This window comes from Canis aureus, chromosome 25 (assembly GCF_053574225.1).
Source record: "Canis aureus isolate CA01 chromosome 25, VMU_Caureus_v.1.0, whole genome shotgun sequence".
Classification (NCBI taxonomy): domain Eukaryota; kingdom Metazoa; phylum Chordata; class Mammalia; order Carnivora; family Canidae; genus Canis; species Canis aureus.
Genome location: NC_135635.1, coordinates 13,124,035 through 13,144,726, shown reverse-complemented (window position 1 = coordinate 13,144,726; position 20,692 = coordinate 13,124,035). Strand labels below are relative to the sequence as shown.

The 20,692-nt window shown below is 37.6% G+C and overlaps 1 protein-coding gene, 1 long non-coding RNA gene and 1 other non-coding gene across 5 annotated transcripts in view; 2 read left to right on the top strand and 1 right to left on the bottom strand.

The window, feature by feature from the left end:
* The window catches only part of LOC144296993 (uncharacterized), a 52,896-nt gene extending 48,185 nt beyond the window's left edge, over nt 1–4,711 (bottom strand). The window contains exon 1 of the long non-coding RNA XR_013363981.1: nt 4,571–4,711. This is a non-coding gene — a long non-coding RNA (uncharacterized LOC144296993). The remainder of the gene's footprint in view (nt 1–4,570) is intronic.
* On the top strand, nt 4,504–4,709 carry LOC144297762 (small nucleolar RNA U3). Its single transcript, XR_013364634.1, has one exon. It is a non-coding gene; the product is annotated as a small nucleolar RNA U3 (small nucleolar RNA).
* An 11,333-nt stretch (nt 4,712–16,044) lies between the features above and the next one.
* CNTN1 (contactin 1) overlaps nt 16,045–20,692 on the top strand; it is a 349,722-nt gene continuing 345,074 nt past the window's right edge. For 2 of the 3 annotated variants that reach the window (XM_077870439.1, XM_077870442.1), the window contains exon 1: nt 16,045–16,203. The gene's annotated coding sequence lies outside the window, so the exon portion shown is untranslated. The remainder of the gene's footprint in view (nt 16,204–20,692) is intronic. The other variant, XM_077870441.1, reaches the window with a different exon arrangement.

Genomic DNA, 20,692 nt, shown 5'->3' with positions numbered 1-20,692 from the left:
AATTTTTTTAAGTTGAGGATTTACTTATTTCATTTTTATCTATATTTCTATTGCTATGGAGTGAGAAGAAGCAAACTGTTTTTTGTAAAGACCTTATAAATAGTATAAATTCTAGGTTTTATGAGCCATATAATCTTTGTTACCACTATCCAACTCTGCAGCTGTAGTGCAAAAGCAGCCATAAGACATATATAAATAAGTGGAACTGTTTTTGCAGATCATACAAAACAGGCACTGAACTGGATTTGCCCCTGAGGAATGTAGTTGTCTGACTCTTGATATAGATATTTAAGACCAAATTTCCCCCATTATTACTTTAAATATACCCCACAGATTCTACAATGTATTGGTTTAGTTACCTTTCGTTTTTCAGAGATTTTGTAACTAATCATTGCATTTCCTCTTCTACTTTATTTAATAGAGGGTTTTTAAAATTTTCCACATGATATTTTTTTAATTTCTAGTTGTTTTGCACTGTGATCAGAGTGTTGTTGCAATTGCTTCTAATATGGAAATTACTGATGTTTTCTTTGTGACCTAATATATGGTTAATTTTTGTGACTATTCTATGTGCATTTGACAAGGAAACATATTCTCCATATTGCTGTGTAGTGTTTGCTATATCTCCATACATTCTATATTGTTGATTATGTTATTTAGATTTTCTCTAGCCCAAATTTTTAAATTTGGTTTGTCTTGAACTAAAAATAATGTGTCAAAATCTCCTATTTTTAATGTTACTATTTCTTCTTGTTTCTCTTGTGGTTTGTTCTCAATAAATGGTTACAGTATTATTTGGTGCATACATATGACTTTTATTTTCTCCTTGTGAATTGTGGGTTCTAGCATTTTAAAATGCCCTTTTTGTTCTCATTTCATGTTTTTTTGGCTTGAATTTTACTTTGGTATCAGAAACACAGGCCCTGCTTCCTTATTGTTCCCATTTGCCTACTATGTCTTTACCCTTGCCTTTATGTTTCAAACTTTTGAATTACTGCTTTAACTATATCTCTTGTGCACAGGGGAGAGCTGGGTTTGCTCTAGGAGCCAATTTGAAAATCTTTTCCTTTAGTATGTAAGTGAAACCTGTTCATACTCATTATGATTGATATGGTGTTTTGTAATGTTATAATTACGGTGTCTAGTGTGTTATATTTTCTGTACCTCTTTCTGTATTTACCTCTCTCTGTATTTATGAATGCTTCTTTCATTTATTCAACATTTCTTTTGATATTGAGGGAGTTTTGTCTTATGTTTTATTCATATATGCCTATTCACATATACCTTTTATAGTGCCTTTAATCATCTTATTTCTTACTTAATGTATCACTCTGCCATTTGTGAAAAGTAAATGGCATTCTTTGATTCCACTCATTACATTTACAACAGCTGATGCTCTTATTCCACTTTCTTCTATCTATTTTGTCCTTCCATTTATTAGTTGCATTATTTTTCTTGACGGAATATTTGATGTTTACATTTCTAAACTTACACCTAAACCTGTATTAGTTCTATAATTAAGTATATGAAATGCTCATCTTCTGTCCTTTTGTAGAAGCTTCTTAGTTGCCTAGTTTTTGATTAAGCTCATCTTACATAGAAGCCTCATGAAGAGCTCCTGGTTATAGTGTATCTTGAGTTCCTTCTCATTCAAAGTTGTTTATGTTTATAGACTTGATACTTGAAGGGTTGCTTGGTTGCATATAAAATCTTGGTTCACACTTTGTCAGATTTTTTGAAATGCTGCTATATTGTGACTTTGCCCTTGAAAAGTCTGACGCCAGTGTAATTTTTTTTTATTTTTCTAATTTAATGTTTTTGTCCAGGAATCCTTATGATTTTGTTTTTTCTTTGAAGACTAATAGTTTTACTAAGATGTTGAGAATCTATTGCTCTGAGTTAACTTTCTCAGGTACACTAGGGGCCCTTTCAGTATATAAATTTAGCTGTGTTTTGAAAGCTTTGTTAGATTATGGTTTTAAATATTACTGCTATTAGATTGTTTTGCTTTTCTTCAGAAACTAGTTATATGCATGCTGGACCTTCTTAGCTTGGCTTCTGTTTCATTTACCATCTCTTTAATCATTTTTATTTCTTTATCTTATTGCATTTACTTGATTGTTTTTCTTCCTTTCTTCAATAGCCCTGATTAAATTTTCATTTGGATTTATTATCCCTTGAGTATTTTGTAATATGTTATTTTTTTAAGGAATGGTTTATCTCTTTGTTAAACTTTTTTGAGCTAGTTTAACTCTTGTTGCTTTCTTCCTATGAGATTTTTGTTGTTGCTATTTTTAATTTTTAAATTTTTTGATTTTTACTTTTTTTTGGTTAAAAGATTTTATTTATTTGAAAGAGACAGTGAGGAGAGCACCAGCAGGAGAGGGAGAAGCAGACTCCTAGCTGAGCAGGGAGCCCTACATAGGCTCAATCCCAGGACCCCAGGATTATGACCTGAGCTGAAAACAGATGATTAGCTGACTGAGCCACCCAGGCACCTCTGATTCTTAGTTTTTAAAAAATGCCTTTAAATTCTTGTTGAGGATTTAAAATTCTGATTCAAGTGCTGTGTTGCAGTTTTCTCCATTTGTGTGTGTGTGTGTGTGTGTGTGTGTGAGAGAGAGAGAGAGAGAGAGAGAGAGAGAGAGAGGAGAATTTTCTCAACTGAAATATTTGATTCACAGTTTGCATTTTCTTCTTTCAATAACTCTATATGAAATTTGACCTTTTTCTTTTTCTTAACATCTAATGGACAAGGTTTGAGAGCTACCTCTTTTAGTTTATCAAACTATTGTTTAGTTAAAGGATATTATTGTCTCTTTTTAGTGATGGTGGAGCTAGCCAAGTTGTTTTATTTTTGCCCTCTTTGATTCTGTGAGATTGTTACTTTTCTTTTCTACTTTTTTACCTTTTCCTCCTCTCTTACTACCACATCTTCCCAAGAGACAAATTTTCTCTATTAATTTTTCTCCCCCAGTAATAATTCTATTAAGTCTTCTGCCACTTTCTCATTTTTGAGTACCTTCCAGATGCTTGGTGCTGTGAATTCCCAGATTCAGGCCAATATTTGGATTTTGTTGGTGAAGTCTTTTTTTCCTAAGGTGCTTTTCCTGCAGTTCATATGTGAACTGTTCCCCCAAGGAATCTCTTAGCCTCCCTTCTCTTACTCTTCAGACACAACATAGGCAGGTAGCAGTAATGAGAACTCTGGAATTTGGTACTTATTTATTTACTTACAAGTAATTTGAATTTGATGGTATTTTCTCTCTTCTTGTAATGCTGAAGATTTGGGTCACATGTGGCTTTATTTGACTTCCTTGTTGCTCTTATGTTTTGGAGGGTATGGTGTGAAGAGATTTATATTTAGGCAATCATTATCTTTTATACATGAATTTTTAGGTGTTTTGAAATTGAAACTATATTAGAAAATACATGGCAAAGTCTCCATGTGTATTGTCCTACCAAGACAATCCTCTCAGTTTGGAGGTTTGTATTCGGAACATTTCCATTTCCTTGTAGTATAACAATATTATTTTATTCTCCTAGGAATGCATCTTTCTCTGAATAAGTTAATATGTTTCAAGAAATGTTTCTCATAAATTTATAATGGAAATAAATTAGAGTTAGTATCTCTGGACTCAATCTTGTAGTTGTGTTGCTAAATCTGGTCTGGTTATGGGTTAACTGAGTAGCTTTCCAGCTCTTCCTTTCTTCCCTTTCATGTAAAACTTATGTTTACTCAAAGCTTAGGGAAATTTAGTCTGTGTAGAGTAGTGAAAATTTGGGTACATAATCAGAAATTATGAGGTTATTTCAATTATTTGAAGGAATTAGGAAATGACCACCACTGGTAAATAAAACACCAGGTTGTTTAATATAAAAATGTCAGAAAGCCTTTCTCAGATGTACTGTAACAATGGAGTGCTAACTCTCTGGAGCCCACCAACTGCCCAAGTCACAAAACCAAGCAGCCTGCTCTGGAGGGTCCAGATGGATAACTCTACAGGACAGTATATCCGGGGGGAATTGTCAGTCTGGACAGTGTGAGTGCTCACCAACAGTGTTCACTGATCATTATATAGCTTGCCATGGATATTTTAAAAAAGGAGCCCCCTTTCATAATTGTTGTTTAGCTATTCTAAAACATTTGTTGAAATATTTGTTGTGCAGTACCATGTGCCATGTACTATTCTAGCATTAGGGAGATAGTAGTTAATAAGACAGCCAAGATCCTTATCCTCTTGGAGCATATATTCTATAGGGAATAAAAGAAGATATACAGACAAACCTTTAAATACCAAATATTACATCTCACAGTGAAGTGCTATGAAGGAAAAACAATAGCGTGATATGACAGAGAATCTGAGTGGGGGTTAGGAGTGATGTTAGGAGTGTCATCACAGGAGTCTTCTGTGAGAGAGGACACTTAAGATTAGACTTGAAAAAATCATAGAAAGCCAATCATATGAAGAACCAGGAGACTTTTAGAAAAAAGGAACAACAAAGACTATGCTTTCAGAGGTCATTTCTATAGTTTGTTAGTAGAGAAGTTTCTTTGAATGTAGAGTACCTGAAACCATGAGGAGGTGGCACAGTGTTCTCTCCTCAGCATGAAGCTGGCTTTAGGTGTTGCTTCCTCAACTGTCTATTGCCATTGATGATTGTTCTTCTCCTCCTTCTGGGGAGTAAGAGGACACAGTCTGAGTGGAAGGGGAAAAATAGAAAAAAGGAACAAGAAACTGAGTTTGGCACATTTAAGGAACAGAAGCAAGGCCAGAGTGGCTGGAACACAGTGAACAAAGAGCTGAGTGGTTGAGATGAGGTCAAAGAGGTGAGGAGGAGACAGAGTGTAACGGAGAAGTTGGACATTCAAACTATAATGCAAAGTCTTTATAAAATATTTGATGGGTGAGTGGTCTAAACTGATTCCTGTTTTTCAATGATTACTCTGGGTGATTTGACAAATAGCTGGGAATGGAAAGGAGGGAGACCAATGACCAGGTTATTGTACTAGGTTTAGAAAAAGAGAATGGTAGCTTTGATCAGAGTGACGGCCCTGTGAGACATTTGAATATGATCTGGAGGATGGATAATAGGAATTATTCTATTAAATTATCCTATTAAATCATAAGTGAGGGAAAGGGAAGAATGGAGGATGACTTCTACATTTTGGAATTGAGCATTTAATTGAATGTTGGGAAAATAATCCAAGCAAATTGGCATTTAATTTTGCAAGAATTGTTGCTGATACATTGCAGCATGATCACAAAAGGAGGAAGGAGGAATGAAAAAAAAAAAAACAGGAGACTGATAGGAAGTTTCACTTTTTGTTTGTTGCACTGATTGAATTTATGGTTTAATTTTACAGTGTTGTCAGGATTGGGCTGATGGCCCAAGAGCAGTTGTTCCTGCTGTAACATGCCCAGTCGTGTTGTCACCAAGTCTTCTCTGAGAGGTAACATGTAAGCTTGGACTTGAAAAATCATAGAAGTCTAGTCATAAAAGAGCCAGGAGAAGAACCTTTTCGGAAAAAGCAACAGCACTGAATTTGGCATTCAAAGTTTATAATCAAGACCAATTGTGGCTGGAGCATAGTAAGTGAAGAGCTGAGTGGTTTGAGATAAGATCAGAGAGAGTGAAGAGCTGAGTGGTTTGAGATAAGATCAGAGAGGTAGGCAAGAGCCAGACCATTTATAATGGGAAGAGTGGGGCATTCAAACTGTAATGTAAAGCCATTAGAGAATTTTACTTTAAGATTATTTATTTGAGAGAGAGAGAGAGAGAGAGGGAGAGAGAGAGAGCCTGAGGGAGGAGCAGAGGGAAAGGGAGAGAGAGAATCTCGAGTGGACTCCATGCTGAACACCGAGCCCCATGTGGGGCTCCACACAGGGCTCAATCCCAGAACCGTGGGGTCATGACCTGAGCCAAAATCAACAGTCAGATACTTGATTGACTGAATTGCCCAGGCACCCCATTAGAGAATTTTAAATGAGGGAAGACTTAAACAGTAGGAGGTTCAAGGTTTTTTCAGAGTGAGAGGCCATCCCAGAATGCATTAATCCTTGTGTCAACAGCCTTGTATGTCCTATCAATCCTGTTGACCTCTGCAAACATCCTCTCCAAAGAATGGTGAAGCACATGCGAAACTCCAGGCTTTCATATCATTTTCAAGCCTACAGTCCAAATGAACCACTGTAGTCTCCTTTTCCTGTTGTAACTGACCAGATCCATGTCCTAGTTTCTTTGAGTTCACACCGAAAATTTGCTACTTAACAAAAGAATCCTTGATGGTATAAGAACCTTCTCAACCTGAGGGACAAAAAAAGTTGTAAACAGCAGTAGCAACATAGAAAAAATTCAGGCATTCAGGGAAAATAGAAAGGTAAGGTAAGCAGTTTTTAGTCATGTATACATGATTGATATACATTTAAAACATATATATATATATATCTCCCAACTTTCTTCAGGTAGATAACCAGCTGGAGAGGAATCCAGGCTTTGAGCCAATTTTATTGCAATGTCAAATGGTACAAATTTTTGGAAAAATGAATGATTATGTCCATGTAAAAGTTAAAGTAAATTTTCTTGTAAGTGTTGCTTCTAATTTGACAATTGGATGGCAGCAAAAAGCTCAGATTTCTTCTTAAACTATACTTTGTGCTTTCATTATATGCTGAGATACTTGTGCTACACATTCCTCTTAGTGTTACTGAATACTCAAAGAAAGGGCAATGGGACTAATGCGATGGCTTTTCTGACCTTCTTTTCTTCAGAAACAAGCAATAATTCAGAGTCCCCAAATTTGAATTTTACATATTCTCTACTTGTTCACGTTGATTTATGATTTTCCATGCTTTTATCAGCAAATTTTCACATTTCTTATAATGTTTTTTTAAGATTTTATTTATTTATTCTTAGAGACACAGAGAGACAGAGACACAGGCAGAGGGAGAAGCAGGCTCCATGCAGAGAGCCTAACGTGGGACTCCATCCAGGGTCTCCAGGATCACACCCTGGGCTGCAGGCAGCGCTAAACCGCTGCGCCACCAGGGCTGCCCATATTTCTTATAATTAACCTTCAAGTTAATGCTTCATTAAGGTAAAAGGTGATAGAGATATTCTTTCTATAGTGAGTAATTATTAACATGATCTTCAAAATTCAATGAATTCTGTTTCAAACATAAGTAAACTAAAAAAATTTAAAAAATGAACTCTCATGAATAAAACCATATCTATGTCATTCCTTATTATCTATTTAAATTCATTTGCTTTTAAAGATCTAATTCAAAAGTCACCCTTCTGAATACTTCTAAGATAACACATAATAAAAGGAGAGAGAAGTAACAGATGTTTTAGTTCTTACCAGAATTCCCAACCAACCAAATATAATCCTTGTCTTGAAAGCGCTTTTTATTTGTAATACTGTAACAACAAATGGTAACATTTATACCAACAAATGCATACAATAAAATGTAATAGTGGTATAATAAATTTATGTGTAAAATGTCAAAGTACAGAAGTGGTGGTGACTATCTGGGAGTGGTGTAAGAGGAAAAGTAGAAAAGTGTAGGTTTCCCAAAGGAAGTACCAGCTAACACTGTTTTAGAGAATAAACAAGAGTCTACCCAGTTGAAAAGTCTGAGTAACGAAGAGGGAGGAATAGATCTCAGGTTGAGGTAACAAGTATGAAGACAGAGTCAAGAAGAAAGCATGGCATTAGGAGTACTCTGTTTTAATTGGGTTCTTAATTCTTCAATCCTTCCTTTTTCATGGTCAACAAATATTTATTGAGTACCTATTATGCCCCATGTACTGTTTATGAAGTGAGCATATTGAAATGAACAAAAGAGAGTCAGTTTAAGCCACGGTGGAGCTTAAACTCTAAAGGAAAGATAGTCATATTTTACAAGATAGTCAATAAATCAAATGAGTACAAAAAATGTACAGTATTATAGCTAATGAAAAATACCATAGTCAAATAAGGAGGAAGAAAAGGAAATGAGAGTTCTAGGGTGGAGGGAGGTCAATTTTAAGTGAGATGATGAGGGGTAGGTTGATTGAGAAGGTAACATTTTAATAAAAATCTGAAAAAGTAATTCACACAGGAATTGAGGATAACTATTTCTGGAAGGGAGACCAGCAGTACAAAAGCCCTATGATTGATTGGAGTGTGCCTCAGTTGAGGAATAGTGAAGAGGCCAATGTAGTTTCCAATCTGTTTTTCATTCTCTTTATGCTTATGCTTTAATCATAGTCAAATCTCAATCTTTGAGCATGCCTTGCTATTTTACATTATATCTTTTACACTTTTTTTCTTACTAGAAATGTTGTCTTAAGTTCTAGATACTGATAATTCTTCCTGTAAGAATATATCTAAACATCATCTCTATTTCCTTTTCCTCTCCCAGATATATTAAGGTTCTGTTTTCATAATGTTCCTTTTTAACTTGTACCAAGGTAATTTTTTTCAGTTTTGGACATTTTGAGTTTGATATGATTCTGAATGATCCAAGTACATAAATGGACATATGAGTCTGCAGTGCAGAGTAGATCCAAGGTTGGACATGGAGATTTATAATATATATCATATATATATTATGGATATCATATAGTATACTATTCATGTATATATATATAAATTTAGAAACCAAAGAATTCATAATATCATACAGGAGAAAATATAAAGTGATGAGAGTTAAGAATCAGCACAATTCTACATAAAATTAATATTGAGAGAAAGTGGAAGAGAGATACAAAGTAAGAGAATTTGGGGAAGGTGCTTTAGAGTTCTTACAGAATTAGAAAGAAACCCAGGAGAGAACTGAAAGGTGATAAGGACATATGAGGGCCACAGTAGAACATTTTCAGTTCTCTGGGTCTTGTATTGTAAATAGAGGGAAATACAGGGTCAGAGTAATTTTCTGTGAGGAAGGTTTGAACATACTTTTATAATAAGGGCAAGTCTAGAAAAATGGGTGTTGAAAATATAGGCAGTATTAATAATTGATGAAAAGGAGACAGGAGGAGAAGGGTTAAAAAAAACACAATATATTTGGTTGTAGTAGAAACTCATCAGCTTTTATTGGAACATCCATGAAAATTCAGAGAAAATTTAGTTACAAAAGCTTAGTAGGTTAAGTAATATCTAACAGGAATTTATCAATTTCTGGGTAGATTTCTTTCCAACTACTATGTCTTCTAGTTTTTTATATGTTATATAATGAGCATGAGTAATTTATTAAGTTGTGTTGAATTATTCAGGAAACAGTTTCTAGGGTGAAGATTTGTATGTAAATTTCCAACTTATTTGGGAAAATATCCATTGTAGACAAATTTTCCATTTTGCCCTAGAGCATAACTATAATAGCAGTTTTTAAATCCTTGTCTCCTAAGTATAATATCTGTGCTTACTCTTCTTAAGTATGAATCTCATTTTGTTTTTGTTTTTCTCTTGAGAGGCAAGCAATAGTAGGGAGAGGCAGGTATAGTAATTTTAGATTATATCCTGGACATTGCAATAATACACCATAGAGATTATGGATTCTGTTGTGTGTTTTTGAAGAATATGAATATGTTTCATTTGTTTGTTTAGAAGGTAGTTAACTGGGAGGTACTCAAATTCCAAACTCTGTCTTCCCTGTGGCAGGCAGCAGTTGAAATCTCTGTTAAATTCTTGTAGTAGTTCGCTATTGTTGCTGTAACAAATTATCACACAACAAAACAACTAAATGTATCCGCTTACTTAAATCAACAAAATGTCTTAAAACAAAAAAAATATTCTCTCACAATTCTTGACTCTGGAATGTACAAATCAGCATCACCGGGCCAAAATCAAGATGGCTCAGCATGGCCACCCTCCCTCAGTGGCTCTAGGAGAATCCGTTTTTTGCTTCCTCCAGATTCTGGTGGCTGCAGAGATTCCTTGGCATATGGCTGCACCATTCTAATTTTCAAGGCCAGCATCCTCAAATCTCCCTCTGCTCTGTCTTCACATCACCATCTGCTCTGTATATAGTAAAATCTCTCTTGGCCTGCCTCTTACAAGGATGCATGTGATCACATTTAGGACCTAGTTGGATAATCCAGGATAATCTCCTGATCTCAGATCTCAATTCCTTAATCACTTCTGCAGAGACTTTGCCATATAAAGGAACATTCACAGGTTCCAGAGAGTAAGAGTCCATTATGCATCCTATTATAATTCTTTTTAACTTTATCTGTACTGCTTGGAATCTGTCCTGTGTATATATAGTTTAGGAGTCACTTTAAAATTTGTGTAGAGTTTATACTCTGGACTGATGATTCTCCCTGTCTGGATATCTCCTTTCTGGGACATTCTTGTCTCATTTTTTTTTTTTTCATCATTATCTACAACTCTGTTTTCTAGTTCTTCAAGCCAGAAATATCCCCCCACCCCCTAGATTTATTCATCCTGTTTGGAACCCATCAGACCTTTTCTCAGGACCAAAGTGGTATAAAATGGGAGACTCACCTTTTCCCATCTCATTGTTTTCGTGTATAGACACCTCTTCAGGTTCTGCCTTCTTTGGGTTATTATCCAATGCCCTCAAATAGGCCTTCTCCTTCTCCTTCTATCTCCTTCTCCTTCTCCTTCTCCTTCTCCTTCTCCTTCTCCTTCTTTCTCCTCCTCCTCCTCCTCCTCCTCCTCCTCCTCCTCCTCCTCCTCCTCCTCCTCCTCCTCCTTCTTCTTCTTCTTCTTCTTCTTCTTCTTCTTCTTCTTCTTCTTCTTCTTCTTCTTCTTCTTCTTCTTCTTCTTCCAGAGCTTATAGGAGGGTGGATGGTTCAATAATAGCTACTTCTTTATTACTGGAAGCTGATACTCCCACATTCTTTTTAAGAGTACAAGGGGCATTAACCAAAAATGCTAATTTTGCATTATAAACAAAGCCTCAACATATTGCCAAGAGTTAAAATCTTCTTAGAGTATTTTCCTGAGAAAAGTAAAAATAAAATTTTGAAACAAAAAATAAGTAGAAAACTCCTAAATTACTATAAATTAAATAATGTACTTCTAAATTATCTTTGGATTGAAAAAGAAAAGCAGAGATTAGAAAATATTTAAATGGAATTATAATAAAGGTAACACATATTAAAACTTGTCAGATATAAAAAAGCGCTGCTTAGAGAAAATATTATAACCTTAAAGGCAATATTTAAAAAGATGAAATGCTAAAACATCAATGATATCATTTTCTACTTCAAGAATAGAGGAAAAGAACAAATCCAAACTAAGTAAGTAGAAGGAAATAATGGAGGTAAGGGCAGAAATCGATAAAATAGAAAACACACATTACAGAAAAATTAAAAAGTCAAATTGATATTTGAGATAATTAAGAAAATTTCTAAATACTGGAAAACTAATAGGGGAAAAACCTCACAATTTATCAACATCTAAAATGATAATTGGATCACAAATACAGATCTAAAAGATATTAAATACACACAAAAGGGGGTTTTATGAGCAACTTTATGGCAATAAACTTGAATTCTTTCCTCTGTACCTCTCCTTTTGCTTCTTTTGGTTGTTTTTGGGGGGTAGGATGTATATGTGGGTAGATGACCTTTTATAAAGATGCTAGTGCCATATTATTAACAAATAGTTTCACGTCATTCTGCCTCTCATTATATGTCATAGGAAACTGAGGATCATAGTTCTATCCCTAGCCTCTCAGCTATTTACTAGTTTAGAATAGAAGAAAGGTCTTCTAATGTCTCACCCTATGTCCAGTCCAGATGTGAAGGTATTCATCATTTCAAGGGTATACTTAGAAAATGAAATTTTCAGTGTTTATAGCGGTTGTTAGGAAAGAATGGAAAGGACATGTTAATTAAGGTTGACGATGGAGTTCACTATTAATAACTGACTCCCTACTCTCCGTGAATAACAGAGACCAAGCTCCAATTTAACAATTGAATTGAGCATTGTCCTTCTCCGTAAGTTTCATGAGTTGAAAAAAAATTGGAGGACATACTGGCTAAGGAGTAACATACCTTTTTGTTACATCACACATTCATTCCTGTTATGCAAATTGGGATGTATTAAGGAGAAATAGTGGATTCTACTGTGAGACAATGGAATCTGTGAAGATATCCTTGCAATGTCAGTAATACCTGTGGATTTCTATGAATCTGCCCTTTTGGTGCACAGCAGTCACTGACAAAACAAAAGGAATTCTAATCCTACTGTTAATCTACAAAAATATTGCAGGGGCCCTGGTGAGTAGGAAACTGCTGCTGTTGACTGTATTTACAGAATTTAGTATTTGAAAACTATCTTCCCAGCCTCTTCCTCCAGTCACATGGTAGGGTGTGTTTGTGTGCATCCCTTAGCAATCATTTCTTATCGGATATGTAAAAAGCTAGGTCAGTGGGCTGATGTGATCTTCTTTGAGATGCTGCATCCTGGGTTTAGCATGACTCTCTTTATACTAGTGGGCAGAGTCTCTTGTCTTTCTGCTCTGTTTAAATTTTTGATTGGAAAAGCCTCTTTTTTTTCCCCCTTATTTTCCCCTCTTTGCTACAACAGGCTATGCTAGCAACTGTTCTGGGAAGCTTCGTTGTGAGGAACTGGTGGGTGGAGCAGAGAAAGAAAAGAAATATATACTGTGGAAAGCGGTACTGCTGCTGCAGTTTCCTTTCCTCTCACCAAGATTTAATCACTAGTTGGAGGAAATTGGAATGTTTCAAGAAAGAGGGCCAATGCAGGCTGGAAGAAGGACGGGATGGGTGGCAGGAGAATTCAATAATAGGGCCAAAGGAAGTTTAGCAATGTAATAGCCAATAAATTGTGCTGTAGAACCCTGTGAGTTATTAGGGAATCAGAGCCAGCCAGAGAACCAGGCAAAATTTTCCTACTGTTTCTTTTAGAGATTTGCAAATGGGTTTCATGCCAGGCTGTCAAATACAGAGGATTCAGACGAATGTTTCTAGAGTTCTCTCTTTCTTACTTTAGGGACAGTATGTTCCAGAGGCAATCTGCCTAGCTAGTCACCCATTTCCATTAGCTTTCTTTATACCTGAACACCGGCCCCAATTCCTCTGATCCCAGTCTTATGAGGCAGACCTCCAACTTACAAGCAAACTTAGTCTCAGCAACTGATTATGTCCTGCCTAATTTCCAGTTAAAGTGGCATGCTTTCGTATATTTTTATAGATGCTGAGACATGAGTACGCTGCTGGATCAGTCTTGATAATTTCAAAAGGCGAGGTAGTTCAGGGAGAAAAAAGGGCAAGAACTCTGCTGGAAGAGATACGAAAGTTATTGTTCATTGTGATGAAAAAAATAAAGAAGGAGGAGCCCTAAGATCTGGGTTCTAGACTCATCTTTGCTTCTAAGTAGGTACAGGATCCTGAAAAAATTATAATTGATTCCTCCACAAAACAATGGGGGAAACTGATAATTTCTAAAGTTCTTTAAATTCTCACATTTTATAAACCATGTATTCACTTGTAAATACTGAATGTCTCAGGACATGGGTGGTTCAGTGGTTGACTGTCTGACTTCAGCTCAGAGCATGGTGCTGGGGTCCTAGGATTGAGTCCCACATCGGGCTCCCTAGGGGAAACCTGCTTCTCCCTCTGCCTGTGTCTCTGCCTCTCTCTCTGTGTCTCTTATGAATAAATAAAATCTTTAAAAAATAAAAATAAATGCTTAATGTCTCTTATACACCAAACATAATATACATAACTATTTTTTAATTACCATTACTTTCAAAGGAATACATTTCCTTGGCTACTTCAATTTCCTCAATTGTGAAAGGGAGCTAATAATGACTCTTCTGCTTACTTAAGAAAAAAGGGTGGATTTTTAACTGGAAGTGATTTGAAAAATGTAAAATGTACTCTAGCAGATACTTTTATTATATTCATATATATAAGAATATGTGTATTCCAGGAACATACATGCAGGTTTTACTCTCTGAGATAATAACCAATAACCTGGAGATAGTCTGTTCTATCTGAAAATATGAAAATATATGAGGTGCCTGATGCCCAGAAAGAAATTATAATTATCTTAATATTGTTCCCAATTTTTGTATATCTATGTGTGCACACAAACATACTCACACGTGCAGAGCTGTAATTATATCAGTGAGTATGCAAAGTAACATCGTCTGTTTGAAAAATAAGTATGCTCCATGACAGCTTGCCTACCTTATTCATCACTATATTTATAATAGCAATATTTGTTGAAGAAGGAATGAATTAAGGCATGAAAGAATGAGGATAGCAGAGATTTCTTTAGTATTCTTTTCACTTTCAATTTCAACTTTTGTGCTAACCTCAATGTTCAGCTCCTTTTCCTTGATACTTCACCTTCCCCTCACTGCTTAAATCTCAGGGAGGGCCTGCTAGAGTTCATTGTTACTCAAAATAATTTAGGTTTAGGAATCAAACAATGTTAGCATTGAAAATGCTTATTCTTTACTATAATATTTTACTATATTCATTGCTTCCTGATCCCTCTTTGATGTCTTTGTATGTTTTATTCTTATTTAGTTCCCTAGCACCTAACACAGGGTGTGGCACAGAATAAGTACTCAGGTAATGCACTACGTAATGCATGATTTTTCCAATTCAATGGGACAGGCGGTGTGGAGTAGAGATGCAAGACCAAGGGACATATTATGTAGAAACATGACTGATTGGTTTTGAAACTTGCCATTACATTTTTAGTTATTCCCATTCAGTGGTAGGTGCATTCCCAGTATCAAAGCCGTACCTATTTTTCTCTATCTTTAGGGTCTCTTCTCACTTCCAAATACACTAATCTAAATCATCCAGTTTTATAAAGAGAACATTTTATGAGGAGTCTGGCCTAATAAACAACCACAAGCACTAAGGTAAGAGCTTACACTTATTTAGTATTTAATAACAATACCAACTTCTCCAGCAGTTGTCCAGTGAGTCGTGTCATGTTCAGCCCCAGTTAAGAAACTATTTACTTTAGGTGGATGAAGAACTTGGCTATCTGCAGAAAGGAGGCAGCCTGCAAGTGAGAAGACTGTTTCCTTATATGGCACTAAAATAAGATACTTCCCTTCCTCCAATCTGACTGATCATCTTTCAATCATTTCCCCCCACTTAAGAAGTGCCTTGAATTCCACAGCTTCCTGATTCCACCTGGACAAATGGCTGGGATGAAAGATGGGAACAAAGTTGTTTTATCCTTGGCTCTCTTCACCTACAAGGTAGGCTTGGGATCACCTAGGTTTGTGTTGGCTTATACATCCTCTGCAGCCTCAGGGTTTGAGCACAAAAGGAATGAGGGACTAAAATTAGTAGAAAAGAAACAGGTTGATTATCAGTCTGGTGGTGATTATTTTAAGACCACCAAATGGGCTACCAAGGCAAGTCCCTTATGCAGTTTGGCCTTAACTTTCCTTTCTTTACTCTTTCTGGTTGTTATTGCAAAGCTTTCCCATTTAAAACAGTTTCTACCAGGGGATATTTCGGAGTCTCTCTGCTGTACAGAACAATCAGTAGTGCAACCTTTCCTCTCCAGGAAAAACTGCCATGTTGCATCGAGGCAAAAAAAATGGAAATTTGAAACAAATAAACAAACCCTTCATGTCTTTTTACTTCTTGTCTTTTTTTTTTTTTTTTTTTTTTTTTTTGACTTAAGTACATGCATTTCTGTATTTTGCTCCATTCTTAAATGAAGTTCGTGCTTCTCTGTCAAGGCACTGCTCCTGGTATTTTCTCCTGTAAAATCTCTGGACAGGGCTGGGTGTCTGGTTATGCCTGGCCCTTCCCTCTCTCTTGGAGGGGGAAGAGGGGGGTCTCAGATGACAAGTCATCAAGCCAGTTTCCCCTCCTCTTCGGGGTTCTTGATCCGGTGGCAGCAGGGTTGGGTTCCAGGGACTGCAGAGACCCTTCGCAGTTGGGTTTCGCAGCTGCCTGGGTCCGCAGCGAGCCCCGGTCCGGGGTGAGAGTGGCACCCCGCCTATCCAATGAGAGACGCGGGTTTCTCTCCCGTGCCCGCCCCGCTTTCCCCGCGGCCCCAATGACCGCTCTAAAAGGGCCGGCTTCTGCTGTCAAGTAGCTGGGCTGGGCTCCGCCGAGGCTGGGAGGGACGCGGGGTGCGGAGATGCGCTCCCAGGTGTTTGCAGCGCGAGTGGGAAACCTGTAGGTGATGGTCCAGCTGTGCCGCGCCGACCCGAGCAGGAGCAGAGAACACAGGTAGGAGGCAGGACTTTTCCTTCTTTGCAGATAGGAGGAAAAAAAAAATGCATGCGTATTTTCCTGCTGCCGCTGCCTGCCTTCCCCTTCCCCCAGCCCTGCCCCGCCCTCGGCACCCCCAAATCTGATGTGGTCGCCGCAGCTCTCGCCGTGAAGTACGGCTGGAAGGACTGGGATGGGGGCTGTCTGGGTGCTGGGATGGGGGGTGCCGGAGCCCCGGTGTCGGGCGGGGCGGGGCAGCAGCGCCCCAGGCCAGGGCACCGCCGAGCCTCCATCTGTGTCTCGTCAACTTTCCTCCCGAGGCTCCGGCTGCCGCGGCCGGTGACGCGCCCAGGGAATGCCCGGCCGCAGGGGAGGGTTTGGGGGCGCAGCCCGGTCTGCAGCCAGGAGCCCGCGGGGAGCTTCCTCCGCTCCGCACCTGCTGGTTCTCCCTGTCCTACCTGGCGTCTAGACCCGCAGCACATCCCTGCAAGGACGGGGGATGAGTGCGCGGAGGGCAGCGAGGCACTTGTTCAGTTCCCCGGCTCCTCCGTTGAGGACTGGCTCCCTCCAGGAGCGGGGGGTGGGGAGGAAACCCCGCACCTCTAAGGGCATTTACCGGTTGATGATGTCTCCATTGAGAAGACCTGGCCCTTCTCCCAGGATCTGCTGCAGACCGAGGTTGGGAGAGGCCGGGCAGGCATCTCCTCTCCACTCCTCTCCTCTCCTCTCCTCTCCTCTCCTCTCCTCTCCTCTCCTCTCCTCTCCTCTCCTCTCCTCTCCTCTCCTCTCCTCTCCTCTCCTCCCAGCCTGGTGCTGCCTATGGGAAAGAAACCACCTTTCGCCTAGTTTCTAAAACAAATGGGTTTATCCTCGGGGATTCCCAGAGTCAAGTAATTGTGCCCGGATGGGCTCCCCGCGGCTGCTGCGAGGCAGCCTCCCCGGGTGACCGCATCTGGGTGCATCTGGGTAGTAGGTGTTGGCCCAATGCCGGTTCCTGCAGGAGTCAGATTGCTGGAAGCAGTAGGCAGAGGAATTGCAGAGAAATTAGAGGCTGCATCACTCAGGGGAACCAACCGATGACATCCTGCTTTGAAGATTACTGAAAAATTGGGGTGATGAGGAAAAAGGAGAGGGGAAAGCTGCAACCTTTTCTCATTTATCCATGCCCAATCCAGCATGGGCATTTGTATGTCTGCTCGTGTGTGCACATCTCCAAGGTGGAGCTATATATAGCTCTTGCACACCCAGCCCTGTTTGCCTGCTGCTGAGCAGGCTGCCTGGGCCTTCTGAAGCAATCTGGAAGCACTGAGTGGGAGGGGCAAAAAGGAATCAAATTCTCCATTGGGGGAAAAGCCAGAGAAGATGTGTTCAGACTGAGGAAACCTGCAAGGAATAATGTCTCTGTAACGCACAGCACATGAATGTCAGTATTTCCAGATACTATTTTAAATACATTCTTAGAGTGCTATTTGATCTTCATCCATTTCCCTGGTTTTTTCAGCTTTACAGTGTACACACGAACCTTACCAGCCTGAAACGAACGTAGCACACATATCAAATAAACACATATATCTGAGGTATTTTATTAAACTCATCAGAGCATAATGGCTTGCATATGCCCTACCTTCACTGTTGGGTTGTAAATTTATTTGGATGGTAACTTACAGCTAGTGCATTTGGAGATCTGGAGGAAAAGATCCACCCACCTTGCAAGATATAAAACTGAGGGGCCTTTAGAACCTTTGAAGATAGCTTTAATCTATTTCTTGGTACAAATTTTATTTGTAGACCCGATATTTAAATGTGTGCTGCTTTTTCACATCATGTCTATTTGCATTACATGTCTTTTATAGATGTATATGCATTTATTTTCCCCATTGCCTGAAGTTATTTAATCCGGATGGTAACTTTTTCATTTTCTTTGATGAGAAAACTAAGATTTAGAGGATACAAGAAATTTGCCTAAAGCCTTCTAAAATTCCACTATTTCAACCCTAATATTTCAGCAACCTACTATGGATTATATTGCATAGCAGTGTCCCCTTGAATAAAATACTTCAACTTCCTGTGATTTTTGGTATTGATAACAAAATTTGGTCAGTGTTACACCAGTAACAATACAGGCCAAGGTTATTCGGTTATTTGGATGCTCAGTCTTATTTTATTTATTTATTTCTTTAACCCTTATATGTATGTCTGATTTGTCTTCTAATTAGGCAAGGAAGCACTTCGCAGAAAAAGACTATGACCTATATTTTTGTATACTCCACCACACTGAACACAGTTCTAGGTAGGCTTGAAGATTCTTATTGAGGATGTCTCATCATAAGGAATCATTTGGAGCAATGATTGAAGGATAATAAGTTTATTAATAGGATAAATGTGTTGGGAACTACATTTGGAAACTTCCTTTGGATTTATCCTTTCCATGAGGAGGAATGGCTGACATGAGGCATTTCTGTAGCTTTCCACAGAATGGTTCAATTTTCCAATAGGAGTTATGGCTCTGTACAGGTTATTCTATACAGTGTCTCTTATCTGTGCCCCTTGAGACTGACTAAAGAGCAAGTTGAAAGACCATTTATATTTTTCTATACAAAACATGCTATGTTATATTGCTATTAAAAAAGAAAACAACAGTGTCTATCCATTTCCCATCACCATCTATTTCTGTATATAAATTGTCCATGGTTTACATCATAAAAAGGAACGCATTCTAAGTCATCAGTAAGTTCTTTAAATTCAATGTTTGTTTTTTTTAATTATTGCTGTATTATTCATTTTTCTTCCCCTTTGAACTACCATTTTTCATACTTTCCATCTCCTCCTGGAGATTTTACCTTTTTTTTTTTTTTAAGATTATATTTAGTGTTCATGAGAGATACAGAGAGAGGCAGAGACATAGGCAGAGGGAGAAGCAGGCTCCCATGGTGAGCCCACTATGGGACTCGTTCCCAGGACCCCAGGATCCCAACCTGAGCCAAAGGCAGATGCTCAACCGCTGAGCCACCCAGGGGTCCCAGATTTTACTTCTGATACCACAATCATCTAATGTTATCATTTTTCTCTTACTTTTTCTAGACTTCTGTTCTTGGTCTCCCTCTTATCTCCTCTTCCTGCTTTAGGTTTTCAAGTGAATTCCCCAAATTGCTGCAATTTATCTTCTTGGAAACACAATTCTTCTGCATTTCTTTCTTAATATCTCCTCCATTAGCCATTCCAAATTATTAACCTAACAGCTAAGAGCACAGGCTTTGGAAAGAAGCCTACTTGCGTTAATATCTATATGTTATTATGCAGATAAGTGAATGTCAGTAAGTCAACTGGGGATTATAATAGCACCTACCTCAGAGTTTTTTGTGGGTTTTTTAATTAAATAAAATAATCCATGTAACACATGGTTGTATTCATTACTCATAAATAATTGCTATTCGTAGTAAGTCATAATTTTTTTTTTGTTTTTTTTTCCCATTAATATTCATCACCCTTAAACTGGCTCTTAGCAAAGGATACCTCAGTTTTCCAGGCTTCTGATTTGTGATTAGTTTTCTTTTCTTTTTTTTTTTTTTTTCAGATTTCCTTCCTCTATCTCCAAGTGCCCACCATCATCTATTCAGTAATTAATTTGTCCATTTTAATTCTGATCTCTAATTTGTATCATATGTTTTCCCCAATACCAGTGTATATGTCCTTGCATGCCTTAGATTAGTACAGTAGGCAATTAATTTATCAACTCTCCCAATGTATGTCTTTCTGCTTAATCTAAGATGCCACATATTACTAACATATTTTTAATTTTCATTATTGATTATACTCTTGCAACTTTCATTGTGATTTACTTCTTATCATCATATCCATACTGTGAACTTTGGAGCAGGAACACTTGGGTTCAAATTCTGAGAATAGCACTGACTAATTGCGGGACTTTGGAAACATAGCAGGAGGAAGATGGGTCACTATTTCATTATGATTGTATGAATAACCTATTACATAAAATAGCACTTAAAAGTATACTCATATAATATTACATTAAAACAACATTTTTATAATTATGAGAAAATACAGGATCTTTCAAGAAGAATTCAAAGTGAAAGAAAATTATACCATGCAGAGAGATCCACGCTCAACCTTCCAATTTTATTTTTATAAATATACATAGGTATTTTAAATGTGCAAATTTGGAATTAGAGTGAATATTCATTTTTATATTTAGCTTCTCCACCTTAACATCATACCATAACATTAGTTTATTTAATATTCTTACTAACCATGTTTTTTCATGGCTGTCATCTATTGTCTTATATAGTTAGAATCTTAAGATTGTTTCCTGTTTTTCACATTTATGGAAATGAACATAATTGTTAATTTTTGCATTTTTGACCATTTCCTTATAATAACTTCATAGATGTTACTGGATCAGATTTTTAAATATTTCAGACTCTTAATGCTTGTTGCCAAATTGCTCTAGCAAAAAGTTTATGCACAAATTAATACTCAGTATAAACCA